Here is a 13,011-nt window from a genome sequence, read left to right as displayed (position 1 = left end):
TCACGCACACTTCAACCCGCCAACAGAGTGACGTTAGTAACACTAACCATCCGAGACAGATCCACAACATGCAAGCCAGCCATCAAACTCAAGCACAACTTACCTCCCCGAACATTAACCTAGTTTCCGTCAAGACCCCCCTCCTCCTCCCTCCTCCCCCTCCAACATTCCTGCTCTCCGTCGCAACCATATCCGAGAAAGGGTAACGGGAGGAAACGGCATCATGAGGAGCGAACCGATATGAACTGGAAAGAACACGAGGAGGATGAGGATGTAGGAGGTGAAGGGATTCAAGAGTCGAAGGTTATCAGTCGATGTGTCAGAACCATAGTTAGCTGTTGACGGGGAGGTGTAGGGGTTCACCCCGAGCGACGAGGAGTTTGTTTGTGGAAAGACACGAGCAATGTTTAATTTTCTAAATACACATTTCCCAGAGATTTGAGTTACAAATAATTTGGGGAAGTGACCCTTTGGATAATTTGTTAGGATGGATATTTGTTGCAGGCACGTGGAGCAGAGCAACCTTCTCTGGCCAAATGACACCATCTGGCAGGAAGCTAGGACAACGTGGTCAGCCAGGGAATGTGTGTGTGTATGTGTGTGTGTGTGTGTGTGTGTGTAAATCATTTGGCAAAGGTACACTGTGTGCCTGTAAGAGAAGGAAAGTCAAGAAAGAGAGAACGATGTGTTCAAATGTTGTTGTTTTTATGTGTGTGGGCATGTGACTGACAGAAAGTGATGCCGCGGACATGCGACGTCAAACTAAAACCAGTCGTGTAATATGTTCTACATCCATCACTCTGAAAAGGGGAAAGTATTAACAGGTCTTCAAAAGCAGCGTCGACTTTGGATTTTACATTAAAACGAACTGGAAATCACTAGATTAAATTCACAGATGAAACATTACAATGTACAGTACGCCTACTTGTAAAATTGTGCATTTGCACACTACAGGGTAACCATTGTAAGAATTTGCATCCATTTTATGACACATCGTCCTCAGTGACAGCAGTGTTCCCTGAGAGAGTAAATGTCAAAGTGACATTGAGCGAGCATCAAGCCAGTCTAGTGTGTGTGTGTGTGTGTGTGTGTGTGTGTGTGTGTGTGTGTGTGACCCATTCTGAGAGTGTCCCCTGGGACTGGAGCTGGCTGACTGTTCCCAAGCTGTCACCAGACATCGACTCAGAGCGCAACACACTCACCATCGACACACTGACTCACAAGCTCCATCCATCTCTCTATCCGTCACATTCATAAACACATTCAGAGGAACTTTGAGTCATGTGAACTGAATTAAATTGGTTTCAGCTTCCTCCGCTGAATTAGGGTAGAAAGCAATATGTTTTTAAAAAATCTCTTATTTGTTGCGCCTGCGATTGGATTTGTTTTAAGGAAATATTTGCTTATTGAATTCTCTACCAAGAAGCATTTGGTCACATTAAGGCATCAATAATTTCACTGGCAACATTCAAAACACCGGCAGCCACATTACTGTTCTCTGCTTCTGCTAAATGATTGCTTGTTGTACTCGTGGAGGGATGTTGTGTAACTCTTAGATATACAATGTTGAACTGTGTGAACAGCTAATATCTCCCTCGTAGAGTTTTGAGGGTTTCTGTGAGTGACTGTGAAGCCCTCAGTATGCTTCAAATGAAGGATAAATAAACTCCTAATACGCAGCATCCAACCAGGTCTATGGAGCAAACCTGCTGCACGCAGAGGGAGGGTGAAGAGCATCCTCGTGGCTGACTCACACGTTTCCTCCTGTCCCTCAGAGTCACTCATACGGTACCAACAGGACTCTGTGCAGCTGCTACAATCCGGCTCACGCGGTGTCAACACTACGAGCGGCACAACACGTCCTGTTCAATGGTGGCCGGTGACAGGAAGCTGCAAACTGACGGCCCGACACCGTCGCTACGAGGCTGCCGATCAAAGTTGCGCTGGTCAGCTTTTAGTTTTTCGCTCAATCGAAAAGAATTTGATTTAAATATGAACCTTTTGCCAGTTCCCAGTGCTATTCTCGGCCACCCTTTGGCGGTTTGGTTACTTTCTTCGCACGAAGAACGAACGCAGCACGAGTTCACAGTCGGGTACGTTTTCTCAAACTAACAATCCAAAGGGCTGAGACCAACGTATCCTCACACCACAGTTTCAAATGACATCTTACAAAAAGTTAGTCCTCGTTCTTCATCCGATCTCCTAACAATGTCCAGCAACACGTAACAATTTATTATTGTTTTTAAACTTCCTGGATCTGTGGGATGCACATGAATTACATTACATTGCTTTTTCGTGGGTTCATCTATAGATGGTGTATGAGGACAGCCTTCTGAGCCAAAGATTTACCTTTAATAGTTAACCCTATATATATATATATGAATTGTTTTGTGTGTTTGTCTTTCATATTGATGTTTTACTGTATTTACACAATTACTTTATTGGTTTTGCTGTGTTGACTCAAACTCTGCATGGCAAGTTCCTTGCAACTTTTATTGTAATGGGAACAGAGTTAAGTCTTCACCTTTCAGTCGGTCAACATATTACCCCTTCACTTTCTACGGATGCATTCTATCTCAAACTGATGCTATATTTGTATAACACTCAGCACTGCTTCACCTTCCTATTTTCCCAATTTTGACAATGCTATATCTATTCTTACGACACGTGCCGAGCACAAGAGGCAAACCAGTAACAAACCAGCAAATCTCCCCCAAAAAACTCGGTGTATCCTTTTTCTTAAAAGTGCTTTTCAAGTCTAATCCCGGGCCTCGCGTTCTCCTCGAGATCTGTGTCGCTGTTGTTAAAACTCAGCAGATAGCGCTGTACAAATATAGCTGAGCAACGAGGCCTACTGCAAATAGAACAGAACTGAATTTAATCAAATCAACACAGCATGCTCTATGTTACCAACATTCACCCTCTGGCTGCACCCCTCCTCCAGCTTCCTCTCTGCCGCTCTGTATGCTCTCTGTCTGACTCGCTTTCTCTCTCCTGCCTCCTTGCAGAATGTGAAGCGCACACGCACAAGCACACGTTTAAGCACAAAACATGACCTTATTACCGTCTCATCCCCCAAAACCCCACACTCTAAATTACATAATTTCTGGATATAACAGTTCATTTCCTCTCCTTCTGACACCTTTTTTTCCCGTTCATCTTAATTTGTTTTTAACCTTTATTCACGCAGGTGTAATCTCATTAAGACACCGGTTCTCGTTCTGAAGAGCGAGAACCGGTAAAGACACAACAGGAATACGACACAGACTTACAGACAGGACATTTATACAGAGACACAAAATAATAAGAGTCATATGACCAAAAGTGGCAAAGCAGTCGTTCAAAACTATGATAAAGAACAAGAGCAGACGCCCGCAGAGGTTTATTCAATGAATCTTCCTGTCTCTGATCTACGTGCAGCTAAACACACACTCTTGCAGACACACACACACACACACACACCGGGCCTCTCACTGGACGAAAAGTACCATGAGTCATCACACTCATCATTCTCGGCATCATCACCAACCAGCGTTCAGCAGGTTGCAATTATAGGATGATGAACGGTGTTTGGTGGTGTTGTCGGAGTATTTAGACAACAGGAAGCATGAAGCTGGAAACACAGCCGCGACGGGACACTGATGGCTGGGCGGCGACGACACAAGGATAGTTTATGACAGGCTTGTGGTCGTGGTAGGATATGCGTATATGTGCATGCGTGCATTTGCTCCACCGCCTCAATTACGCAGCAGTCAGTCGGTCATCCGTTTCGACGGGCCGGGCCGGGCCAGGGAGCCAACCGGGTCCAAAACGAGGTGAAGCAGCAGGCTGGTAAGCAAAATGTGGCGGTGCAACCCGACTACGGTCAGACCACATCACAACCGCACAGCACTCTGCCATTTACAGCGCTGCATATGTCTGTCTGCAGGAAGAGGGAGGGGGGGGGGGGGGGGGGGGGGAGGCAAAGCAGCAGAGAGAAACAGAAAAGGAAAGAAGGGACTGGTGGGATGGTGAGGGCAAAGTCTACAGGAGGAAGAGTGGAAAAGAAGAAGAACGCAAGAAAGGTATAGAGGAACGACAAGAGAAGGAGAGTTGGCGAGAGGGATGAGAAGGGAGGAAAGAAGGAGGAGAGACGAGCAGGGATGCAAAGACAAGGAGGTCGACATTAACACAGACCGGGAGACCAATTTAAGTTTTTTTTAAATAATTTAGCTTTCCATCTTCATCCCATCCGTTTGACGCCTGCTATATTTACTACTGACAACTGAGTCATTTAGCTGACGGAGGATTCACTGTGGAGAAACCATTTATTTTAATAGCCACCTACATGCAATACTGAATGATGGACTGCACAGGTAACCACAGATCGCTAGCTACATGGAAATGCTACCAGCAGGTCGAGTTCTTTGTTTCGCTTGACAAAAATACAAAATAAGTGGCGTAGATTTAGTTTATTTACAAAAAATATGTGTTGTGTCTCCTAGCGTCTCTGTCTCACTCAACAGTATGTCGTACAGTTCACTCTGTGTGTTAGATAAGGATTTAAAATGTTCTAAAAATAATCCAATGTTTCTACTTTATTGGATTTAAAGCATACGCTGTGACTTATCTCTATAGACAAATATCTGGACATGAATGCAGAATCTGTGGGCAGAAACGGGGGCAAGATTTTGGAATATGAAGTGTTCTGGGTTTCCGTTCCGACCAATCGTTTGATTGTATGCCAGTAAAACGGGCTGAGCGGAGAGCAAAAGAGGCCGACACACTAGATAGAAAGTCAGAACTCTAAAGCCTAACGGCGGATTTGCTTTCTTGAGCTAAAAAAGGAACTGTTCACTGAGTGTAAACTGGCTTCTCGTGAAACAACCAAGTTGGAGATCTAAACTCCAACTCCCTTTTCGTGTCTCAAGTTGCTACTTTGACTGTGACCAATGACAGGCGCATGCAAGAGGAAGTCTTGGCCCGGACATGCGTTATCCGTTATCTGGATATCTGCTGGCTAAACCATCCGAAACCACTGAAGAATTGGCCGGTGCACCCGGAGGATACATCGACTGTGGACCATTAGCTGAGGGGATCCTATTTGCTCCGTTATAGGTCGGACACAACTGTACAGGGTAGGGGAGACATATCAGCCAAAAGGTTATAAAGACAACATGTGGGTGGATATCTTTGATAAGAGAAAAGCCAACAGTTAGGACGAGGCACAGAAAAGGTCCTGCAGTTGTTCGGCATGTGGCTCAACCAATACAACGGGCCACCCCGTTTCCTGGATGATTGCACTCAATGAGAAGTCCCGGCGATCACCAAAGTTGTACAACTCATGGTGACACTCGACAAAACATCACATGATCTCCAAAATCATTGGGCTTCATCATCTGGGCCCTGTGGGTTACCGTGGGGTTACTGTACAAAGTTCATGGCAATCCTTCTGGTATTCTGGACCAATGTGGTGGATCAACAGACAGACGTTAGAGCTCAGCCACTTTCATGGATAAAAACCTGTGAGGACAGACTCAGTTAATACACCACAGATGACAGCTGAAAACACTTGCATCACATACAAATCTGCATTTCAGTAATTGAGCAAAGCTAATATATCATATTTTACAGCCTGACAACCACGTATTTATAAAGTCATACAAAAGACTTTTAATGGCTCCAACAGACCATAGCTGGCAAGAAAAAGACTCTTCAAACATTCAAACATGTCTAAATGCCTTGCACAGCATGAGCAGCAGTTTTTAACCTTGATCCCTGTGCAAATCCTAGTGTGATTTTCTAATATGAACAACAAAGGAAAAGATAGAAAGCCAACATAATTATAATTCTGAAGTGGAAGTTGGCAGGAATATATTTGTGAAGCACACAGAGGAGCTGAGAGGATCTAACATTAGCATTACTGCGTTTAGGAGAGTAACTACAAGCAGACCATTATCTTGTCATTGGCACTCACTGTAATGCTTGCTTTTAGGGGCGAGCATCAGATAAATGCAGCGAGAGAAGAAAAGCAGACAAGAGAAGGGGAGAAAAGAACTGCATAAACAGATAACATAAGAAGCAGGAAACAAAAAGAGGAGCCAGAAACAGGGAGACAGGTGGTGACGAGAAAAAAGAAAAGTGAGATAGGGACGAGCAAGAGAAAAGAAACAGCCGGAGTTTCGTGGCGTGAAGAGGACGTCAGGCCACTATTGTAGTGAGCCGGCCCGAGGTGTTTTCATACTTGAGCTAGCGCTGATGGATGGAGGTCATAAGCAAATGAATAAGTGATGAGGATCAGGATGAAAGTGCTTTCTAGAAACTGCAGGGCTGACCAGACAGAGCCGGGGACACATGGGAGAGGTAGTGCCCGGGGTGTGAGGTTGGAGTGATAGACGGGACCGACCGGGAACGCATGAACTGTCCACACACATCATACATGCCGACAATACTTTAGGACAATCTGCAGACCTGTCAGTGTGGTTGCTCATTTTAACAATCTGTGTTTAAGCACCACTTGTTCCATGTATTTTGTATTTTGATGCATTTGGCCTCATCCAGGAGGCGCTCGTACGAACAGATCCGTGCTGAAGGGATTTCAGAGAACTTTCCCTTTTAGCAAATTTCTTCATATTTAGATTTGTCTAAATAATTCACGCAACCTGACAAAGGAGGCATGTGCAAGTTGTCTGCTGTCATCAAACAAAGCTTTTCAACAGAGTTTTTCACTGATGGATCGTATATTTCATTACTCTCATTACTGCTTCAGCAGTTCTCCTAATTCTGCTGCTGACGCTGTTAGAAATTAAAGACTTTAATTTATGGTCTCCGAAAGCAGGAATTCAATATAGGACATATGGGGTAGGAGATGCAGGCTTACATGGTATTATTGGTGCTTTAATTATGTTCATTTACAATTCTCATGAATGCACGTTCTTTTTCTCACAAGTGCATTGATCATTCATTCATCATGTCTAAGCTGGTCAAAAAGTGAGAGAAAGTTAGGATAAATATAATAAAAAAACGTTCTTAAAAGGGGGCCACTTTCTTTTAATTTTCTTGTCAATACATCTTTCAAATGGACAGATAGAGGAGTGTGAAGGGCGAAGAGATACCAGTAAGGTGGTAAAATATCTGTAATTGTACATGAAACAATAACTTTAATATGTTGGTATCATAATTTGTAATATTACAACAATAAATGGGGGGAACTCAATTTCACAGAATAACTTACAACAGAAAACAGGTGAGAAGGTTCCTGACAACTTGTTCCCGCACCCATCTATGTGGCTACATTGTTTTGTGGTATTTTGACGCCACTATCAGCAGATTCTTCTTCTTATGATTGTAAAATATTGGCAGAAACTGATGAACTTGGACTTCATTGATTTTGCTCAACTGGCTTCAAAGTCTGAGGTTTGCGGTTGGCATTTTACGCAAATGAAAATAAATGAGCTGTCAGACTTTGTAGCCACACTGGGAATAGCTAAAGCAGACGTGTTGTTGTCTACACTCGGTCAGACATCTGAAAAAGAAAGAAAGAAACATACCAGTACAGCAGCAACACAAAGGACCATTTTATCATTTGTTGCATGCTTTTTTTAAAGCAGACAGGAGGTTACTTCAAAGAATAAAGGGATATTTAAAAAGAGGGCAAGGATGAGTTGTACAAAAATGATCATTTTAGAAGTCACAGAACTTCAATGTAAAATAATGCATGAAAAATACAAAACACAAAGAAAAAGCAACTAGGAGACGACAAGGACGAGACGAGGAGGAGGAGACGAGGAGGAGGAGGAGGAGGAGGAGCAATGTAGCCGACTTTGAATAGAGCTGGAGAGAGAGAGGAGAGAGCGAGCGACAGCACTTGCTAAATGAATTTGGCTTTTAGCGATGGGGAGTCTACTCCACTGTGCCAGTAATGTGTGTGTGTGTGTGTGTGTGTGTGTAGGCATATGTGCCTGCATGCTAATATCCTCATATATACACATATATGACCGCCAGCATGTGTTGCTGGGCTGCCTGAATGTGTGTCTCTGTACGTATGTGTGTGTGTGTACATGTGCGTGTGCGTGCACAAATGGTTTTGCAAGCATGTGTGTGAAAAACATTAGCGTGCGTGTTTATGCATATCTTTTGGACAGGCGACTAAATAATGTTCCTAAATGCTGGTATGTCAAGAAAGGAACAGGCGAGGGGATGTGGGTGTGCGTGTGCGTGTGTGTGTGTGTGTGTGTGTTAGGTGCACTGTCACCAGGATTGGAAGTGACAGGCAGGAAGTATCAGAGGCAGCTGTGTAACAGCCCACTAACCACACAGGGGAGGGCTCTACACTGAAAAACATTACCAGTTGGGGTAGAGAGACTATATATATAAAGAGAGAGAGAGAGCGACATAGAGAGACAAAGAGAAAGAGTATGGAGGGGAGGTATACAAAAATCAAGAAGAAAATCAAACAGGAAGACAAAAACAGACAGAGGAGTAAAAAGAAAATTAGTTTAGCTGTTATTGAACCAAGAACAATAACTTCAGAGCATTAGCATCCTAACATGCTCTTTATACAGAACTTGGGAGAGTAGTTTCAAATGAGAATTAGTATCAATGTCACATGTCCGTTTAATATATGAAAGGATCCCATTGATGGTTTTTCGACTATTCCCCTGATTGACAGTTGCTGGCAGTAATGTGTAAACAAACACCTTTATGCCAAATAGCAGGTAGACGTGGATGTAAGGTCTCAAATATTGGCTTTGTACAGGTTTGAAAAGGACATAAATGCAATTGCCACGTTTCGGCACAAAGCATACAATGGTTTTTAAAAAAAAAATTTTTAGAAACACCAGATGTAATCATAATTATAATAATAATAGTAATAAAAGATCCCCCGCGAGCATTTGCTTCTCGCCTGTGTGCCAGGTGGTGCAGGAAAGCCACAGTAAAAAATAAATAATAGTTCCAGCTCACACAGGGATACTATGGGATGGATGCTGTGTCATTAAACAGATGAGAAAAGAAGGAATGAGCGCCATGTTTTTCATGTTGCTTTGTCGGAACAAAGAAAATTTGATGAAGCAACAACAAAACGTGTATTTTGCTCGTTTTTAAATGTAATCTCTTAATGAAATAGTTTGGATCCTAGTATCGTGGCGTGCTTTGATTTATTTTTGGTTTACTGTCATAATAACTGCATTTTATTTTCTCTTTCAGGAAATAGTTTTACATTTTTGTAAATACGATTATTTGCTTTCGTTCTTAGAATTAGAGCGGAAAATTGATGCCACCCTCAAGTCTGTAAGCAGGTGGTTAGCTTAGGTTAGCTTAGCATATGGAATGGAAACAGTGCTCTGTGAAACCTCTGAAACTCCCTTTCCCTTTTAATAAAAACTATATATCGTTTAATCTGTTTAATCTATAGAGGTACTGACAGGTAGATTTTGTTAGATTTGGACAACTGTTTACCCTTTTTTCCCCAGTCGTTATGCTAAGCTAACCGTCTGCTAGCTGTAGCTTCATATTTAATTATGCTTTGGCTCTCGGTAGAAAAGCTTTCAAGCTAATTTTTCTTTTCCAAATTCCTTGAACCATGACGGCATAAGGACATGCTTAGCTATATATCTTACATACAGCGGGGCAAAAACATACATGTGTGGTTCTAGGGAGAGTTTTGTGCTCAATCTATTTCTGGGGGCGATGAACAGCTGGGTGCAGCGACTGGGCCTTCTTTTCTGAAGTCTTGTTGTCATAGATGGGACGGCTAGTTCTGGTACCATTGTGCTTGGACAGGCACCAAAACCAAACATATGCGCTCATATCTGGCAACACATGTCATAGCAGGAGGCCGCTGGGTGGATAGGATGAACCATTGTTTGTCAAGCATGTAAAACCAGAAACTATTGTTCTCATCATTTCTGTTGATGGAGGGGCAAGCTGTTTTCCTCTTTTTGCTAACCTATGCTAAGCTAAGCGAGGCTAAGATAGACTAAACATGTGCTCGCTCCAGCTCCATACAACAAATTAAATAAATAAACAAATGGCTCAAACCTTTTCTTACACTCACATGCTCAAGCATTCATAGACAGCATTTGGAGCCTCCAAAGATAAAAAGAAAAAAAAGGAAGAAAAGGAAGGCGACGAGGCATCGGCTGAAGAAAGCCCAGTCATTAGGCATCAGAACAAAAAAGATTCAAAGAAAGAAACAAGCGACGGAGAGACGGTGAGCTGGAGATAAGGCAAGGACCATTATGAGTGAAACACTAAGACGGGATGGAAGGTGGGAGACTAAACTAAAGGAGACGAATGGGAGAACCAGGGTGAGATGATGAAGAGAATAACAAATGAGCAAGGAGAGAAGAAAAGAAGGGAGCGAACCGAGTGGAGAGACAGAGGGTTGGAGCGAATTAAAAAAAATATGAAAATATCAGAGAAAAGAAAGAGGGAGACGAGGAAGGTCAGCGAAGGAGAAGACAGACAGCGAGTGAAGAAGGGAGAGGGAGGTTGTTTGTGTCTCATATGACTCCATTACAGTTTGAATAGTTCTCATCTCTTATTCTGTTTCCTGCACACACACACACACACACACACACACACACACTGGTGTGTGTGTGTGTGTGTGTGTGTGTGTCTGTGCATGCAATGGGGAACTGCACAGAGAGAAGACAAGATGAGGAAAGCAGGCCAAGAGACGGTTTCCCATGGTGCATCCCTGGAAGCAGTTGTATGAGACCAGGTTGTGTCATCACTGAGTGCTCCTCCAGCTGAGGACGAGAGACACACAAAGACACACAGAGAGAGAGAGACTGACAGAGTGAAAGAGAGAGAGACAGAGAGAGAGGAGCGAGAGAGAGAGAGTAACATTTTAGCTTTTTTCCATTTCTGAGTCGGCCTGACAAACACAGAGGGAACGACAGATCACTCTGAGAGCAGAGGAGGTGAAAGAGGTGGTGGGGGACATCGAATGAGAGAAAATGTATATAAAAGTCTCAACGTGGCAGGAACGGGTGAGACAGCGAGAGTAAAGAGAGTAAAAGGAGTGACAGTGATGGATGGGAGAGATAGACGGATGGATGGAAGGACGTGAGGCGGGTTAGAGGATGGAGAGGCGGCAGACGGAGATTGACAACCTCCTTTCCCGGGGACGGATGAATAAACCGGTGCAGCGACGGATGGAGAGAGAGAGAGAGAGAGAAAAGGAGTGAGGGATGGAGGAGGGGAGGTAATGAGAGACAGAGTACGTCTCCGTAATCAAGCCATAAAGGAGAGGGAGCGAGGGAGCGAGGTGGAAAAGACGAGTGGGCTCTGAATGAGTCAATCATGATTAATCAAGACGCTTCTCGCTCTCCGTCACCGTCTCTGTCTTTTTGCTCAGACTCATCATCATCATCATGCACACACACGCACGCACGCACGTTCTCCAGTGCAGCCCCCTTGTGCATTCCTATCAACAGTGCACATGTATTTTCAGGCCCTTTTTACAGCAGTGATTCTTTCAAATGAAGCTCAGTCGGCCCACTCGCATTGAACGCATCACGATATAACTTGGTTGAGTCAGGTCACACTCCCCGGGTGCACAGCAGGGAGTGACAATAACGCTCACGCGCACGTAGAGGTGCAGCTCTGTGACTGCTGCGTGAACAACAACAATAACAGCATCAGCGAGTGACAGCTTAGCTTTTAGGCGAGCGGTGTGAAGTGCACGGTGTGAAAAGTACATCGCCATTATTATCATGCGCCATGTGATCGTAGAGGCTGACTGGAGTTGACTGCCTGGAGGTTTCACTTCTTTAATGTCCACGTGTGACCCCTCTAATCACGGGTTGTGTCTGCAGTGCCGACATGCGACACGGTGAGTAACTCTGAGAGGTAAAATTATAGAGGGAAATACAAAGATAATTTTTTTTTTTTAAACATATTTTTATGTAGTTAGATTTATCTTTGGACCCTTTGTCTTAAAGGATAAGGCTGGCGTTTTTTGGGGGGCATATTTCTGTTATCAAATTCTATATAAGGTTACATTTATTCATTCATAAAAACATGGACATATAGTTTACTTTTTTTTCTTTTTAAAGATGAGTAATTTATCATAACAGTTGGGCAATGTTGCTTTTAGTAAACAGCTGTAAATATATTGAGGACTATTTTCAGATGCGGATTAATACACTTTTCTATTTTTTCCTCTCAGGGCTATTTACAGCATGTGGAGATGACTTAATTGGGACATATCACGAAAAATCCCACTTCACTTAAGCCCCACCCCTAAAACAGTCTGCTCTGATTGGCTTGTGAGAAAGCATATGGTGCACCTTTACAAAGGTAGTTCTCAGCCTGGGTGGAGATAATCAGATGCCAGGTGATATATTCTCATGAGCCTGCATGAAGGGGATCCACATCTGAGTGGCTTGTTGAATCACATGTTTTCTGATCCAGGCCCCACAAACCTGTGTGGGTTGGGAGGAACTCAAGATACCTAAATATATGTGTAAAGCACTTAGTGTTTCAGACAGAGGGTGAAAACAGGTATATTCTGACAGTATGAGAAAAATGTTTGGTTTTTTTTACATTAAAGCATCTAAAGATGTTCTAGTAACCCAAAATACAAAAAAAGAACCTTACAAATTAGCATTTTATGTCACCTTTAAAAAGTGCCTATATGTTCATTGTAATGAAGAACAGTGTGACTCACTGTTTTTTTTAATAGTTTTTGGACAACATATCTATGGCACAGAGAAATAAGCTGTATTAGGCAATAATTAATTATTAGTGGGATAAATTCAGTTGAATTTGGTCTTTTCGTGGGATTTCGACAACATAAATGCAGAATCATCAGCGCTCACCTTTTGAGGTGCCACTAATTAAAATAACTAAATTGTGATTGTGGAACTTTTATCTTTTTTTTCCCCACAGGCTCTGCTGTTTATAGAAAGACTGGATGAGAAAAAAACAACCTTCCCTCCGCTGCGTCGCCGCGTGTGAATCCTCAGCCAGAAAGAGAAAAAAATAGGGCACTTTCATATTTATTCAAGTGTCAGATCCAGA

The sequence above is a fragment of the Cyclopterus lumpus genome, chromosome 4 (assembly GCF_009769545.1).
Source record: "Cyclopterus lumpus isolate fCycLum1 chromosome 4, fCycLum1.pri, whole genome shotgun sequence".
In the NCBI taxonomy this organism is placed as follows: Eukaryota; Metazoa; Chordata; class Actinopteri; order Perciformes; family Cyclopteridae; genus Cyclopterus; species Cyclopterus lumpus.
Note: the sequence above shows the minus strand (reverse complement) of the source record.